The 17,500-nt window shown below is 35.7% G+C and overlaps 1 protein-coding gene across 1 annotated transcript in view; it reads right to left on the reverse strand.

Moving 5' to 3' along the window:
- The window catches only part of LOC136847379 (uncharacterized), a 146,038-nt gene that overhangs the window by 74,432 nt on the left and 54,106 nt on the right, over positions 1–17,500 (reverse strand). Inside the window, exon 2 of the mRNA XM_067119010.1 lies at positions 13,545–13,595. The gene's annotated coding sequence lies outside the window, so the exon portion shown is untranslated. The remainder of the gene's footprint in view (positions 1–13,544; positions 13,596–17,500) is intronic.

A 17,500-nucleotide genomic window follows, 5' to 3' on the forward strand; every position in this document is an offset into this window, starting at 1 on the left:
ATTTGGTACATAATAATTTTGTCTGACTCTGGTTTTGCACTTTTGTCACACGGTATCTTGCCAGGTCGTGTGTGCATGAGACCTTACCTTACAGACCTTACAATTCGTTCGGGTTGCCCCAGGTCCCTCAGTGTGAGGCGTCTTTGATGTCTACCAGAGAGTTGCTAACGCATCTTCCGGTATATTTTGCATCTTCCAGTCTTGGATGGTCTGGGATGCATCTTAGATATTTGTCGAGCTTATTCTTAAACACATCTACGCTCACTCCTGTTATGTTCCTCAGATGAGCTGGTAGCGCATTGAATAGACGCTGCATTATCGATGCTGGTGCGTGGTGGATTAATGTCCTGTGTGCTTTCCTTAATTTTCCTGGTATAGTTTTTGGCACTATTAATCTACCTCTGCTTGCTCTTTTTTATAATTTTAGTTCCATGATGTTTTCGATAATTCCTTCTATCTGTTTCCATGCTTGAATTACCATGTAGCGTTCTTTCTCCTTTCAAGACTATATAAATTTAAGAATTGTAGTCTTTTCCTAGTAGTCAAGGTCCTTAACTTCTTCTATTCTAGCTGTAAATGACCTTTGTACACTCTATTTGTGCAATATCCTTTTGGTAGTGTGGGTACCATATTATATTGCAGTATTCAAGTGGACTACGTCTCGCATTACGTTTTATAAAAAGCATAATCATGTGTTCAGCTTTTCTTGTTTTGAAGTGCCGGAACAACATTCCCATTTTTGCTTTGCATTTTGCCAATAGAATTGCTATTTGATCATTGCATAACATATTCCTATTCAACATCACACCAAGGTCTTTAACTGCTTCCTTGTTTGTGATTGTCTCATTATTAGGTCCTTTATATGCATATAGCATTCCTACTTTATCACCATAGTTCATTGATTCAAATTTATCAGAGTTAAATACCATCCTATTTATCTCTGCCCATTTATATATTTTGTTTAGGTCTCTTTGTAGCGAGTTCCTATCTTCATCACAAGCAATTTCTCTACTTATTCTTGTGTCATCTGCGAAACTTCTTACTACTGAGTCCTTAACATTACTGTCTATGTCTGCAATCATAATCACAAACAGCAATGCAGCTAACACTGTACCCTGTGGTTTTCGGATATTACCGTAGCTTCATCCGATTTCTCATCGTTTGCAATCACTATCTGTTTCTGTTTTGCAAAAATTCTTTTATCCATCTTCCTACTTTGTCAACAATGTTATGTTTTCTAATTTTTTTCGCTAATATATTATGATCTACCTTGTCAAAAGCTTTTGCAAAGTCTAGAGTAAACCACATCTGTATCTTTTCATTTATCATATTTTATATATGCTTTCATGGTGGACTAACAGTTGGGTTTGTGTACTTTTCCGGGTACAAAACCATGTTGTCCTATATTGAACAATCTATTTTTTCATTAAATGTTTCATTATATTTTTCATTACCCTTTCATATACTTTCATAATATGAGATGTCAGACTCACAGGCCTATAATTACTTGCCTCTAGTCTTGAACCACTTTTGAAAGTAGGAGTAATATATGCTAATTTATGCTCATCATAAATCTTGCTTGTATCTATACTTTGTCTTAATAATATTGCTAGCGGCTTTGCGATTGAATGAACCACTTTCTTTAACAATATGGCAGGTACTCCATCTGGTCCTGCTGCTGATCCATTTTTAATTTCATTAATAGCCTGCACAATATCGGCTTCTGTAATATCATATCTGATAAGTATTCAGTATTTTCATCTCTTATTTCTGTATCATTATCTTCATTGTCAATTCTAGGTGTAAATTCACTCTTATATCTTTCTGCTAATATGTTACATATTTCCTTTTTCATTCGTTAATCGCCCTTCAATTCTTAGAGGGCCTATTTCTACTCTTATTTTATTCATCTTTTTTGCATATGAATAAAAAATTTTAGGGTTTTGGCTTGATATTTTGTAGTGTCATTTCTTCTAGGTTCCATTTTTCATTTTCTTTTGATTGTATAATCTTTTGTTCTGCATTTTCTATCTTACTTTTTAGTTCCATCACTTTCCATGCATTCTTTTCTTTTGCAAGAGCTTTTTTTCCACTTTCTAATTTTCTGGAACAAGATCCTTCTGTCTCTTGGAATTCGTGACTGATGATTACTTTTTTCTTCGGTATATATTTTTCCACTATTTCCTCTAATATTTTATATAATATATCAGTATTTACCTGTATATCATCACTTACAAATATATTTTCCCATTCTTTGTTTAATTCTTCATTTATTTTTGACCAATTTATATTCTTACTATAGAAATTGTATTTTCCATATCCTTCCCATTTTTTTCGTCTCTTGCTTTTTCTCTGTTTTCGTATGAGAGAGAGAGAGAGAGAGAGAGCAAAGAGAGAGCAAATTTTTGTTGGCATGCATTACAGAGGTAGAAATTCGCAGAACAGTTTGCATAGTACTGTATACCACTGTAAAACTCAGTTTGTTTTTCAGCCATGGAAAGTCTTCCATTGAACAGAGTGAGAAGACATAGTCAAGTATACCTTAGTTTTACCAGACCACTGAGATAATTAACAGCTCTCCAAGGGCTGGCCCGAAGGATTAGACTTATTTTACCTGGCGAAGAACCAATTGGTTACCTAGCAACGGGACCTACAGCTTATTGTGGAATCCGAACCACATTATAGCGAGAAATGAATTTCTATCACCAGAAATAAATTCCTCTAATTCTTCATTAGCCGGCCGGAGACTCGAACTCGGGCCTAGTGAGTGCTAGCCGACAACTCTACCGGCTTGTCCGAAGACAGATTTCCATAACATGTTTGATTCATACTGTAAGGTTTTGAGATACTCAGTTCGTATTTACAATTAAGCTGATGAAAAACTCATGTTAAGTCATATAATATAGAAGTTGTACCAAAGACCTGAAGTTGAAGTAGAGAATTTGAATGCAAACATTTCAGTTGTCGTGATGTCATATAAATCAGATATAATGAAAGTATTATCTCTCATTGGCAATATGTTCATGTTTAGGAAAAATTAATTTTTACTGGGGAATAAAAATAAATTATTTAAACGTAACCTCTTATGGATAAGTAGGTTACAGAATCGGCGTCACCTAAGACGATAACGGTTCTGATATCTGAATCGGCCTCAGATTCTAAAAGTCATCTCTCTTGCAGATGAATGCAGTGACGTTAGTGGTATATTAGATCGTACTTTTAAGCACCTGGAAAGTACTAACTTGAAAGTCATGCAGACATAGGCAATGGTCTTCGTCTTTCACTGTTAGGATGCTCCCCTCACTAAAGAGAGGCCCCTAGTTCGATTCCTGTGCGAGCACTAACGGTTTAGGTACGTTACGCCAAATCATATTTTGCCAAAGCAGTGAATTACCTGGGATTTTATCAGCTGCGGTGACTCGCAGCCAGCGTGAAGGGCAAGAATATATATATATATATATATATATATATATATATATATATATATATATATATATATATATATATATATATATATATATATATATATATATGTGTGTGTGTGTGTGTATGTGTGTTGTTTAATATATATGTGTGTGTATAGACGGTGTATGCATAGTTTATGCCGTTTTGTACACCTCTCCTATACCTCTCCTCGCTAACATGACACTCTTCTGTGATCCTCTGCTATCATTAAATAGGGACGCTTGGTCACCGTAGCAGGAACTAATGGCTGTTATTGCCTCATTTCAAACTAACGACCATAATGCTGGGATCTCTGGCATGCATGACCAGGACAGATTTAGGGAGCCGTATATTCCTGTGACCTATCCTTTCACGTTTGAGTTGGAACCACATACTTTAATGGCAAGAAGAATCTGGACAGTTAAGAGTAGGGCCATTGTTACTTCTGTTAGCACTGATATATAGTCCTCTACTGTGTTCCGAATGTTACAGGGCTCCCTTGTTTTTATCGGTGGGTACGCCATATAGTTCTGGGCTAAATAGTCATCGACAAGGCAGGGGATATTATGTTTAAGAAGAATAGAAGCGTTTCCGTATTTGATTGGGGTGATACCAGAAGGGAAGATCCTTCCCGTTCTCTGCATATCTTCAGAGCTGAGGTTGCTTGCTCTGTGAAGATTCTGTGTTGGACTGGTCGGAATCGTTCTCGGCTAGCACTCTGCAGGGCCCGAGTTCGACTCTCCGGCCGGCCAGTGAAGAATTAGAGGAATTTATTTCTGGTGATAGAAGTTCATCTCTCGGTATAATGTGGTTCGGATTCCAAAATAAGCTGTGGGTCCCGTTGCTAGCTAACCAATTGGTTCTTAGCCTCGTAAAATAAGTCTAATCCTTCGGGCCAGCCCAAGGAGAGCTGTTAATCAGCTCAGTGGTCTGGTTAAACTAAGGTATACTTAACTTTAACTTGTGGCCTCTTGTCTTGACTTCTAGCTACTGCTCGTACCCATCCTCAATTGGGTTGGCTTGTGGTGGTAGACCAAGAAGGAAATAAGACATAATGGATGCAACAACTTAGGCCTTGAGCTATATTGTCCATTCCATCAACCTAAAATTTAGTTATGCAAACGAAGCCCGATCTGACGGAAAATCTAATGCCCCCATCTCGCCCAGGCCGTAAGGACGAAGAAAGAAATGGAGAAGAAAAAATAATTGATTATTTGATTCAAAGGAAGAAATTGCTGCATACAATAAACTGTCAGGATTTCAGGGAACTTTCGTTATTTTGTATTTTACAAGGGTGGGTCGTTAAACTTTCGCTCAACCCTCTTCTTCATATACTGCATATGTGAACACTTATATATGAAGAAACGAAAAACTGTACAACACAGTGACAATTTTTTTCATGAACAATTTATGAATGTAAGATGAACGTGAAAGTATTCATGCTCAGTGCATAGATTGCGTTTGTGTGTCGAGAAACATACTTATGAAGGTTTTACATTTCTTTTTTCTGAAGCTATGTGAAGCTGTATTAAGCTATATTATCCTCCGTTTTGTTGTTTTTGTTTTTTCTTAATGAAAGAATTCTTTGTCTTTCATATTCTTACAATGAAATTTGTCTCTTGGTGTTTTTTTTTTTTATCCAGGGATATATATTTTTTTGTTTAATGGAAAAAACATTGTGCCAATAAACCTGAATAATAATAATAATAATAATAATTAATAATAATAATAATAATAAAATTATTACTATTATTCAAAATGATGTTATCTTAAAAATCACCTTTATCTCATCGCTATAATTGATATACAGTAAAGTGTCATTCTTGTGATATCATTGTACTGACTCAGAAGCCATATATCCTTGGAAAAGTGATTTGATCTAGTTGGTATTACTTCCGCAAGTAGCGGATATTTTTTGCATTTATTTATAATATGTTTGAGGTGTAAAAAATGCAGTACATTTTCATCATTTACGGGATATTTTAAAGCTATCGTTTACTTTAGCTTTTATAAACCTGTTTACTACATTTAAATGTACAGTAGGTATGAAGAATATGCTGAATAATAGTTGATGATGGTATATAAACAAGTAAAAAATGCGCCGAAGTTTCTTCGGCGCAGTCGAGTTTTTTGTAAAGCGTATAATCAAGACCACCGAAAATAGATCTATCTTTCGGTGGTCTCGGTATAATGCTGTGTGAGCCGCGGCCCGTGAAGCTTTCATACGGCCCGGTGGTGGCCTGTCCTATATCGTTGGCAGACGCACGATTATGGATAACTTTAACCTTAAATGAAATAAAAGCTACTGAGGCTAGAGTGCTGCGATGTGGTATATTTAATGATTGGAGGGTGATGATCAACATACCAATTTGCAGCCCTCTAGTCTCCGTAGTTTTTAAGATCTGAGGGCCGACAGAAAAAATACGGACGGACAGACAAAGCCGGCACAATAGTTTTTTACAGAAACTAATAAAAACGTGCGTAAAAATGCGCATGCATGTTATTCACTGACCAGTGCATAGATACGAGATACAACATAAGTTAAAATTGAGAGAAAAAGAGACAATATCTTTTTACTATCTTGGAGAACATTCTTTCCCTTTGTTCTGAAACTTTGCTTAGGTATATTTTTACATTATGAAGAAAGTGATCATCAAAATATATTGTCTCTAGATTCAGCCGGGCTGAATTTGATTGTACTGGAATAGAGCTGTTTCATGAAAATGTTATGAATTAAATTACTTTTTCTTTCACCAGACCATGTAATGACACGCTTTATCTGCCTTCAAAGAATGCTGTACAATGACTGGTCACTCACACGCTGGCTGCCGTTATCAACAATATTCCATCAATTGGATCCCACAATTTGCTGTCTAATATTCAAGCGAATACCTGAATTTTCTGTATATTGTGTAAAAATCACAGTAGTAATCGTGTTTCCTATCTGAAAATTGCGAATATCTTTCTTCTTCGAATTCCCAGGGAAGTAGAGCATCGTTTTCCTGCCTTTCATTGTAATATTACGACTTCCTTGATGCAATTTGAACACCGTAGCGAATAGCTACAGCATTTTAGTTGTGATCGGTTGGTCCAGGTTGTAACCAAAATGACCGCAGACGCCCGAGCTGCTGTTTTGATGATGGAGCTTCGACAGAAAGAAAGAAAACGCTTATTTACAGAAAGGGAAAGTTGAGTTACGAGTGTGTTCCAGCATTCCCAAACACACACCTTTAAAAACCACCTTGACTGAGTGGCCAGCACATTACTGTCGAGTTGCCAGAGACAGCGTGGGAAATTTCTTACGACCGTGGGAAAATACTTGCTGCTTCGGGAAAAATGACTTACTGACATAATTTCTTGACTGCTTTTGTTCGCTCCTTTTCTTTCGCTTATTATTACTTCATGTCCCGAGACTTGCGTATGTTGTGCATTTTGATTGTCTGTAAGGGCCTATTTTTTATTTTTATTTTTTATCGCTACGTTTCACATGGAGTTGTTAAAATTCCCTTGTTCATGCCATAATTTTTGCTATTTGATATTTTTATTACTATGAGAGACGTGTTGTAGTTTCGATTGTTATTTTTATTGTTATTGTTTTTGCAATTTTTTTAATAATAATAATAATAATAATAATAATAATAATAATAATAATAATAATAATAATAATAATAATAATACTTAGAGTTAAAGATGTCAGTTTTATGTGCAATTATCTTTGCATCAGTAAAAAAGTTTCACTTTGCTGTTTATGCTGGTGGTGGAACAATAATAATAATAATAATAATAATAATAATAATAATAATTATTATTATTATTATTATTATTATTATTATTATTATTATTATTACAAGTTCCTGAAAAACAGTATAAAACAACACTATGTAGAGAAGCCCTCACGAGTTCTGTAAAGAAGAAACACTCTTGCGAAATATCGTACAGTACATAAAGAGCTTCTAATAACTCGGCGCCTTCTCCTAGAGGAACAAAGGCCTCCTCATCCCAGGTAGACGGATACACACCCAAGAGAATAATGCATCCCCGAACATTTTGGCTTCCATACCCGGATGTGGATGCGCGTGAATAACTATGATGCTGCGTTGCGTCATCAAACTGCTCAGCAGGGTATGGCCCACCCTTACTTAGGTCCCTTTACCTGTGCCTCTTCGGTACGCATGCGCGTGGGTGAGACGCTGTTGAATGGGTTATGGGTGCTATTTGTTTTATAACGACATTGGATTGGAGTTCCTCTTCTCTCGCTCTCTCTCTACTTTCGTGGAGTTCTCTCTCTACTTTCGTGGAGTTCTCTCTCTCTCTCTCTCTCTCTCTCTCTCTCTCTCTCTCTCTCTCTGTAAGTGCCTGTGATGTTAGAGGCTTGGTTAAAATAACTATTGATTACTACCTTCCTCTCTCTCTCTCTCTCTCTCTCTCTCTCTCTCTCTCTCTCTCTCTCTCTCATTATACAGGAGCTTATGATGGTAGAACCTTGGTTAGTGCATTTATTAATTGCTACCGTCCTCTCTCTCTCTCTCTCTCTCTCTCTCTCTCTCTCTCTCTCTCATTAAACAAGAACTTGAGATGAAAGAGGCTTGGTTAATACAACTATTAATTGCTAGCGTTCTCTCTCTCTCTCTCTCTCTCTCTGTGTGTGTGTGTGTATGTGTGTGTGTGTGGATGCGTCTTCATGCAGCGTAACATATATAAAATATAGACTCGTTTTCTTTACCCGGGTTACAGCACTATAAGTTCACGGTTTCCTAGCGCGGAAACAAAGGGTCTGTATTTTGATTCTTCATTTTGAAGGTCTGATTGACCCTTGCGGTTCCTCTGATATTATATTCGGTTTTTGTTTGCTTGTTTATCGATTTTTTTTTTAAGTTTTGGGAAAGTGATGAGTCGGAGTTTTATGAGAAACTTTCGTAAACTCTCGACTTTTTTCAGGATTACTTTAGTGTTTTCGTAACCGGGTGGCGTTGCTAGTCGTGAGAGAATTTCAAACAGCACCGTCATTGCATCTGCAGTTTTGAAGTTTAATATATAAATATATATATTTATATATATAAATACTATATATATATATATATGTATGTATAATTAAATATATATAAATATATATATGTGTGTATTATATATGTATAGGCTTTATAATTAAATATATATATATATATATATATATATATATATATATATATATATATATATATATATATATATATATATATATATATATATATATATATATATATATATATATATATATATATATATATACTGTATAAATATGGATAAACACACTAATTGAATATGCACACATTCATTTATATGTGTTCATTTATTTGTCAGCATTTGTCATATTTCCCATTTAGAAGCCTTTATTCGTCCAACCTTGATTACATTATTCACTGTAACTTTTAAGCGCATACCATTACTTAATTAGAAAACGTCGTTACACACGTGACTAATCTTGTTAAATCATTCTATCAACTTTCATGAATAATGTATCTCTTCTTGAGGTTGATCGTTGATCACACCTCATTATGGTTGACCGTTGATGCCGTGACGCCAGTTTGACGCGCAGATAAGTCATCGCAGCCTTGTAAGCCGAAATGATTAACGACACCAGGCCTTCATCTTGTGGTCACATATCGCCAGTGTTATATGGTTGTGGGTCTCGGTGTTTTCTGTCAGTCAACAGTTTTTTTTTGTTTTCTGTGAAAGAAAACTATTGCGCCGCTTTGTCTGTTCGTCCGCACTTTTTTTTTGTCTGCACTTTTTCTGTACGACCTCAGATCTTAAAAACTACCGAGACTAGAGGGCTGTAAATTGGTATGTTGATCATCCACCCTCCAATCATTAAACATACCAAATTGCAGCCTTCTAGCCTCAGTAGTTTTTATTTTATTTAAGGTCAAATTGAGCCATAATCGTGCTTCTGGCAACGATACAGGATAGGCCCCCACCGGACCGTGGTTAAAGTTTCATGGTCCGCAGCTCATACAGAGTTATACCGAGACCATCGAAAGATAGATCTATTTAAGGTGCCCTTGGTTGTACGCTGTAGCGGCTGTACAGAAAACTCGATTGCGCCGGAGAAACTTCGGCGCATTTTTTACCTGTTTTGTTTTTCAACCAAACCGTTCCCACCTCCAGGTAAAAGAGAACGGATAAGCTCAGAATTAACGGCCCCGCATTAGAAATAATGCGCAACCGAAATTTGCAACACACTTTAGCAGCCTGGTACCAGCGGCTTCGGGTCACAATGAGGTCCGTATACCAACATAGTAAAAGTAAGAACATTTCTCTTCTTGGAACCGTTAGCATTATTGCTCTGATATCCGTGGCTAACCATGTCAAATAATTTCAACATGAGTAACCTTTCAGTTCATAATGTGGATTATTCTTCACAATATGCCTTAAGGAGAAGTATTTGATATACCTGTAGGCCTTCTTGTCGCTGGCGTAGGCCTCCTTTCTGGGGTTACACGTGTCTACTTATATGTGACAGTAAAATGTATATTTCATAAACCCAGTAAAAAACCTACTTTTAAGAAATCAAGTGAAAGCCTATTTTAATCAAATTCAGTGAAAGCCTATTTTTTCCAGACTCAGGGAAAACCTATTTTTCTCAAACTCAGTGAAAGCATATTTTTCTCAAATTCAATAAAGACTTTTCAATGATGGTTACATTCTAGGGTTTCTCGTTATTGCCATTAGAACTACGGATAAAACGCCTTAGGTCGTCTTGTTGAAGGGTGTATGCTTTAGGCCTGTATTTTGTGGTCAAACGCGCCCAAAGGTAAGTGCTGTAGGTCTCCATGTCACTGTCAATCAACCACATTTTTCTGTATATTAGGACCTTCACCGAAGCGTATAGCTTGGCCAATGCCACCCGTATGTTAATTGAAGCTCCTCACGAATACGGCTTCTTGTGTTAGAGTATATTAATTTTTTGTTTGTTTTCGACCTTGGGTTGGCCCCCTTTGTGTACCTGGAGGGATGTCGCTTTCTTTGTGCCTTTTTGTGAGAGCAGCGGTCACGTGGATGAGTTTTAAATTGTAAGTAGTCTGGATTAGTTGAGCAAGAGGGGTTGGCTGGTTTTTGTTATAGAAAGTTGTTAAGAACCTGCGTCATGAATATGAATATCAGTTCAGAAGGTATAATTGATGCTCATTATCGTTAATCATCGTCATCTAAATGTTAAGAATAACATCATCATCAACATCATTATCGTCCTTGATAATAATAATAATAATAATAATAATAATAATAATAATAATAATAATAATAATAATAATAATAATAATAATAATTTACAGATATGTCTGATCGCACTCCATATGCATGAGGCAGGGGAATCATACCATGAGTTCTGCTTCTTGGTGGCAATCATTGTTTTGACAATGTAACTTACAATATTAGGTAATGTGATTGAGAGCAATATAGTCATGTTAAACAATGGAATGGAATATCTTATGAGCATTAGCATTTTATAGTAGATGCTTCAAGATGATAATATCGATTAATATACGGCAGTAGATGTAAACATCGGTATAGCATTAAATAATATTGTAAAAGTATTTATTTCCATTTTCTTTCAGCATAAATCTCTCTCTCTCTCTCTCTCTCTCTCTCTCTCTCTCTCTCTCTCTCAGCAGTTTCTTTGGTTACAATGCAGTATTACCTTCTACATGCAAGGCTGTAGAGCTAAGGTGCAAAGAGATTTATAAAACAATTCATTTATTAGGCGCCATGCTTACTCGGTGTACATCTTTCCTCAATTTTATTTACGTAGATTCGTAACTGGAAGGCTTATTTTTTCATGTTTTTTCGTCTGCTTTTAGTTTTCTGTAAAAGAAAACTATTGAGATGGCTATTTGTCTGTCCGACCGCACTTTCTCTGTCCGCCCTCAGATCTTAAAAACTACTGAGGCTAGAGGGCTGCAAATTGGTATGTTGATCATCCACCCTACAATCATCAAACATACCAAATTGCAGTCCTCTAGCCTCAGCAGTGTTTTTTTTTATTTAAGGTTAAAGTTAGCCATGATCGTGCGCCTGGCCAACAACACAGGCCACCAACGGGCCTTGGCTGAAAGTTTCATGGGCCGCGGCTGAGAGATTCATGGGCCGTGGCTGAGAGTTTCATATAGCATTATACGCTGTACAGAAAACTCCACTGCGCCGAAGAAACTTCGGCGCATTTTTTACTTGTTTTTTCTATAACTCTGTTGTCCATTCAGCACTTCTATATGTATCTTTTCATAACAAAGGAAAGATTGTCAGAATAGTTTAATGGTACTATTACATTATTTGCGTACACAGGGAGGTGGGGAGGGGGTTGGTTGTAGGCGGCTGTATTCCACCCTTCGTCAGGTGAGGTTTAAGATTTCTCTACGTTGCGACATCATTTCCTCTTATTGAATGACATAAGTCGGTATTTTTATGTTTTCCATACCAAAATGATGAATTATAGTGACTCATATCACTTTCACGGCAGGAAAGCAGTCGTTCTAGAGATTATGGTGAATAACAGCACAGTATGGACAATCTAGTGTGATGTTTATCTTTGTCGTATTTAAACAATAGTTGTCCAGATGAATACGTCTATTCAAGCATAGTCCTTTCACTATTTGTACATAATGTCTAACACGAAATGAATCATTATGATATTTAGGGCTTGTCAGTATCGATCATTTGAAAATTCACTGAATTTCTGTAGGAAAGAACCGGACTTCCTAATGACTAAAACTCAGTTTTCTTCTTTGCACTGATTTGTTTCTTTGTACTTTCTCTTTGAGAGGTGGACAGTGGGGAAAGTGCACGTTTCTGCAATATTGTCCCCATATTGCTGAATTCATTTACGGGACTTTTAATAAGGATACACTTCTTTGATCCAGCCTTTTTCGTTCTCTTTACTGATGCACCACTCTCTCCACCCATATGCTTTTTCCATACCGACTGTTTGTTTTCAAGGTCAGGTCTCTACGACGCTCAGTAGACATTGTCTTTGTTCCATTTGTTTATCTAGTTAATTGTTTATTGCAGTTTGTATAGTTCTGTTAAAAAGAACAGCGATAAGCAAAAACTTACCTAACTTTTTATTTTAAATTTTTTTCTGTATTCATGATCTGGCGACTAATCCATTTCTTTTAAGGTTATGAATTGTTATTACAAACAGAAGCTGATTATACGTGTATCCTTGTAGCTTTAATAAAAAGTATCATTAGCAGAATTCCTGAGCTCATTACAAGTGATGATGGACAACAAATTCACTGTGTATAATTTTCTTTGGATGGGTGGCTCCATAAACACACACATTATATATAGATTTATAAACATATACATACATACATACATACATACATGCACAAACACACAATGTGTTTATGTTATATATATATGTTATAATATATATATAATTATATATATATATATATATATATATATATATATATATATATATATATATATATATATATATAATATATGTATACACATATTTATATATATATATATGAATGTGTATTATATATGAACACACGACACACACACACACACACACACACACACACATATATATATATATATATATATATATATATATATATATATATATATATATATGTACATATAACAGAGAGAGAGAGAGAGAGAGAGAGAGAGAGAGAGAGAGAGAGAGAGAGAGAGAGAGAGAGAGGGCACAAGTGTGACGTTAAGGTAGATTATAAAATTTACACATACACTCATTAATGTACAATTGCGTCTCTCCTGACTTACTTTTACTGTGGGTGATGGGTAGTTGTGCCATTTAACAGGCAGTTAAACGATACAAAGATTCATGTACTATCAAGTAGCTTCGGTGTTGGGCACCATAATGTTTGCTGTAAAGATTCGTTGTTGTAATGGAAATAGACCCTCTACTTGCTAATTGAAATCGTAGGTGATGAACTGCGTGCCCCATTTCTTAGAAAAATAAAATAAGCCGATTTGAACGCTTTAAAGGAATGCATTTAACCAGAATGATTGTTTATATCTACACATACTGGCGTTACAACCTTCAGTTCACCTCTGATTTGTATGAAAAGAAAGAAATTTGTACTTACTTGTCTGTACGTTGTTTCTTATATTGGTTTGAAGAGATTCTTAGATGAAATCTGTAAAAGAAAAATAGTAAATTAATGAAATTTTAATTGGTAATAACTGAACAGACGTAGATATAAAGGAAATGCTGGCAGAGGAGATTTGCTGACATGTAGAACATCTGTTATTGGGATTCATTATTTTTTCTATATTAATAATTGCTTGTTCATGTCTGTCAGCGTTTGTGTTTATGTATTTGTAATGGATCCTCGTGGTTAGGTGGTTACGGCGTTTGTCTTACAGTTCGAGAAATCCCTTCATGCCTTTGTTGACTTAAGCCTTGAATTGTGTAGTCATCACAGTCGATTTTGAATTGCTAAAAATAGCCGATGGTAAACAGAAGTATTACATAATTATGAAAAGTCCAGATTTGAGGCTTTTATTTTTTTATATACAACTGAAGAATGTTAAAAGGGATATGTTTTATGCGTCCATCGCTAACAGTTCAAAATAAACAATTTCTGCAACTGCAGTGTGACAACTGAAGTGTTGAGTTAAACAGTGCTTGAATAGTCACAGCAGACAGGTGGTAGAAACTGTAGAAGTGGCTTACCTTTCTCCGGAGAAAGTGTGAAACAAATTGTGGATAGATTTATGTGACAGCACAAAGAGAGAACTCAATAACATTCCGCATTGTCATGCAGCATCACAACAATTGGATGCTATTGTTCTGAGAAAAGTGGGAAATCGGCCCAGCTACAGATTATGCTCTTTCTAACCCCTCCACACCCCCCTCCCCCACCAGTTCAGATGAGCTTGTTTAGCAGATTTAAAAGGCCTTCTTGACATCTCCGCCCCCTTGAATTCTTTCCATTGTTTTATTGGTGCGACTGAACGTCTCTACTGCTTTCGCTTTTTGGCTTACTTTCCCTTGTTTTCGTTTTTTTCCTTTGTATTTGCGCTCGAATTCTTTCAGCTTGTCTGTTTGTTTGCAGTTGTTTCGGTTTCCGTCGTTTTGTTGCAAGTCTGTTTGTTCGTGCTAGTGGTTGTACCTGTTTGTTTCTGTTCGTCTCAGTTTGCATCTTGCGTGTTTAGTTGGATTCCGTCTAACTTCTGTCTGTATGTTTGCGGTTGAGTGTTTGTATCTGTTTGTTTCGGCTGATTGTTTTTGTTGCTGTCATTTTGCTTCTTGCGTGTTTAGTTAGATTCTGTCAATCTCCTGTCTATATGTTTGCTGTGTTGTTTGCATCTGTTTGTTTCATTAGCTGTCGCTTATGCTGTCTGATTTCTGTGTCCCAATTCCCTTTCTGTCACTTTCCTTTCCTATTATGCTGATATCCGGTGGCTGTTAAGTACCCAGAATTCGATTTTGTAGTGCTGAATGTTTTCCCCACAGTTACCTAGTTACAGAATGACTAGGAATTTAAACGCACAGCTTGTTTTTAGCAATAAGTAAATATATAAGATCTTCCTACTATTCTTGTCTCCTACGGTTTTCCCTTTCAAGTTTGTTTGATCGTCTCACTACATATTTTTTAGTAGTGGGTGTGGCTATGGTAAAAGGATGAACGGTGAATGTGAATGAGGTAAAAATATTTAGCATGTTATTCATTTTGAAACATGCTTGTCATTTATAAGGTACATGACTTTTCACTCTGTGTGTCAGCATCCGCCTCTTGAATGGAAATGAATTGTACAAGAGCTCCATCAGATTCGCAACTGATATGAATGAAAGGAATTTTTCTTTTTATTGCCGCCAAAACTGAAGTCAGAGAGCTGCGTAGATTCATGTATTTTGCCTATAACTGTTATGCACACAATTACTCTAACGTGTGAATGAAAATTTATGGGTATGTGACCACGTTCGATGTGATGCGAGTTTATTTCTTCGTGAAATATCAGGTTTCTTAAATACAAGTTCCTTCAATATATCTTACTTCCGTCAAGTTTGTCTTCAAGATTGTCACAACGATAATGTACTGTATGTTATTAATAAGAGTATATATATATATATATATATATATATATATATATATATATATATATATATATATATATATATATATGTGTGTGTGTGTGTGTGTGTATGTGTGTATCTATATATGTATCTATGCATGTATCTCTCTATCTCTCTGTCTATATATATATATATATATATATATATATATATATATATATATATATATATATATATATATATATATATATATATATGCAATATATATATATATGCAATGTGTCAGTTTTGCATTATGTGGAGTATATTGTTCTTTTTCGACCCAGGTTTAGAACAGCATTTGTTGAGGAGAGTAACTCCTTGAAGGTCTTTTGGCCCTTAATGTTACGAAGGCTGTTTAAGACAGGGAACTTTGCCTTTCTGTGGAATGTGAAAATGGGAAGAGGTGGAAGTGGAAATGGAAGCAGAAGCAGTAGATGAGCATCATTCAGGATGATTAATTCTTTGATAGGTAGATTCTTGGAGCCCTATAATTGCCATTATTTTAACGAATACGCAGATTATCCGCTCTCTCTCTCTCTCTCTCTCTCTCTCTCTCTCTCTCTCTCTCTCTCTCTCTCTCTCTCTCTCGTCATTGTGTTATGTGGAGAGAGCGAGACAGAAACTAATCAATAGCTCCATTAGATACACTTTCCGTTTTCTGTCTCCTTCTTAGTCGGTCTCACGTTTTCGAAAAGGGCAGGTTTTGGGAACTGGGAAAAACGGAAGCAGAGAGAAAGTGAAAGAAACAGGTAACAACCTTTGGTGAAATGATCCCAGTACAGGTTTTTCACTGAATCTCTAACTGAAGAAAGTCTCAGGTTAACAGAACATGAGGTATGGAACCTACTGTATGTATTTATCTGTGTATATGTATATATATATATATATATATATATATATATATATATATATATATATATATATATATATAAAAATTGTAGGTGTATATATACTGTAATTAACAGTTAAATGAGAACATTGAACTTCAACCTCGAAGCATGATTTGATCTCGTATCTTCCGAGTTGCAAGCACTCAGCTTTACCGACCCCAATAAGGGAGAAATTTCCTTTGTCAGTCACAGCATTCATATATATCATGTGGAAAAATTATTATAATGCCATCAATACAGAAGGTCGAGAGAGCTTCCCATGGAAGCATACTTGAGGCAAGCAGCTGGCAGTCACATATTGGCAGTGAGTTCCGAAGCGGGGACGACAAAGTTTTGTGATTAACTCGAAAGATACGAGTTCAAATTCTGTTTGAGAAATGAAGTTTAATTCTCGCATTTTAGTGTCAGTTAAAGCGTTCATGTATATTTCATTGAAAATGTAGTAAAGAAATTGTAATGTCATCAATACCTAATATATATTACACACACACATATATGTATATGAATATATATATATATATATATATATATATATATATATATATATATATATATATATATATATATATATATATATATATATATATATATATATATATATATATAGAATATCTTCAAAGAAAACATATACCTCTAATAAATACTCGCTCAAGTACAAGGCACGCTTGCTCACAAATCACTGATATTTAGGGGCCAATGTCATGGACGTGCTCACCTCAATCTATCATTAGGTGTTCACAATCGAAGATTGTCTTCTGCCTCGGCCAATAAATATTCTCTGCTGGTCTTCAGGATGTCCGCGCCTGTCGTTCCTTCGATCGTCATAACTGGCGTCTACAGCACCTCATTTCACGCCAAAATCCGAGGAAGAGTGTAACTGGCTTCTTCTTCTTCTTCTTCTTCTGCCATCCTTGCTTACGCGACCATTCAAATTGAGCGTCAGTTGCATAGGGTAATTATCCATGCCAGCCGTGGATAGATTTTACCGTTTTTCCCGTTTATTTTTTTTTTATTCTTTTTTATTTTTGTCATTAGTGCAGGTGGTATTTCGACATATGGCCTTTTGGCAAGTATTAGCCAGTATAAGTTT

Source organism: Macrobrachium rosenbergii, chromosome 16 (genome assembly GCF_040412425.1).
Source record: "Macrobrachium rosenbergii isolate ZJJX-2024 chromosome 16, ASM4041242v1, whole genome shotgun sequence".
In the NCBI taxonomy this organism is placed as follows: domain Eukaryota; kingdom Metazoa; phylum Arthropoda; class Malacostraca; order Decapoda; family Palaemonidae; genus Macrobrachium; species Macrobrachium rosenbergii.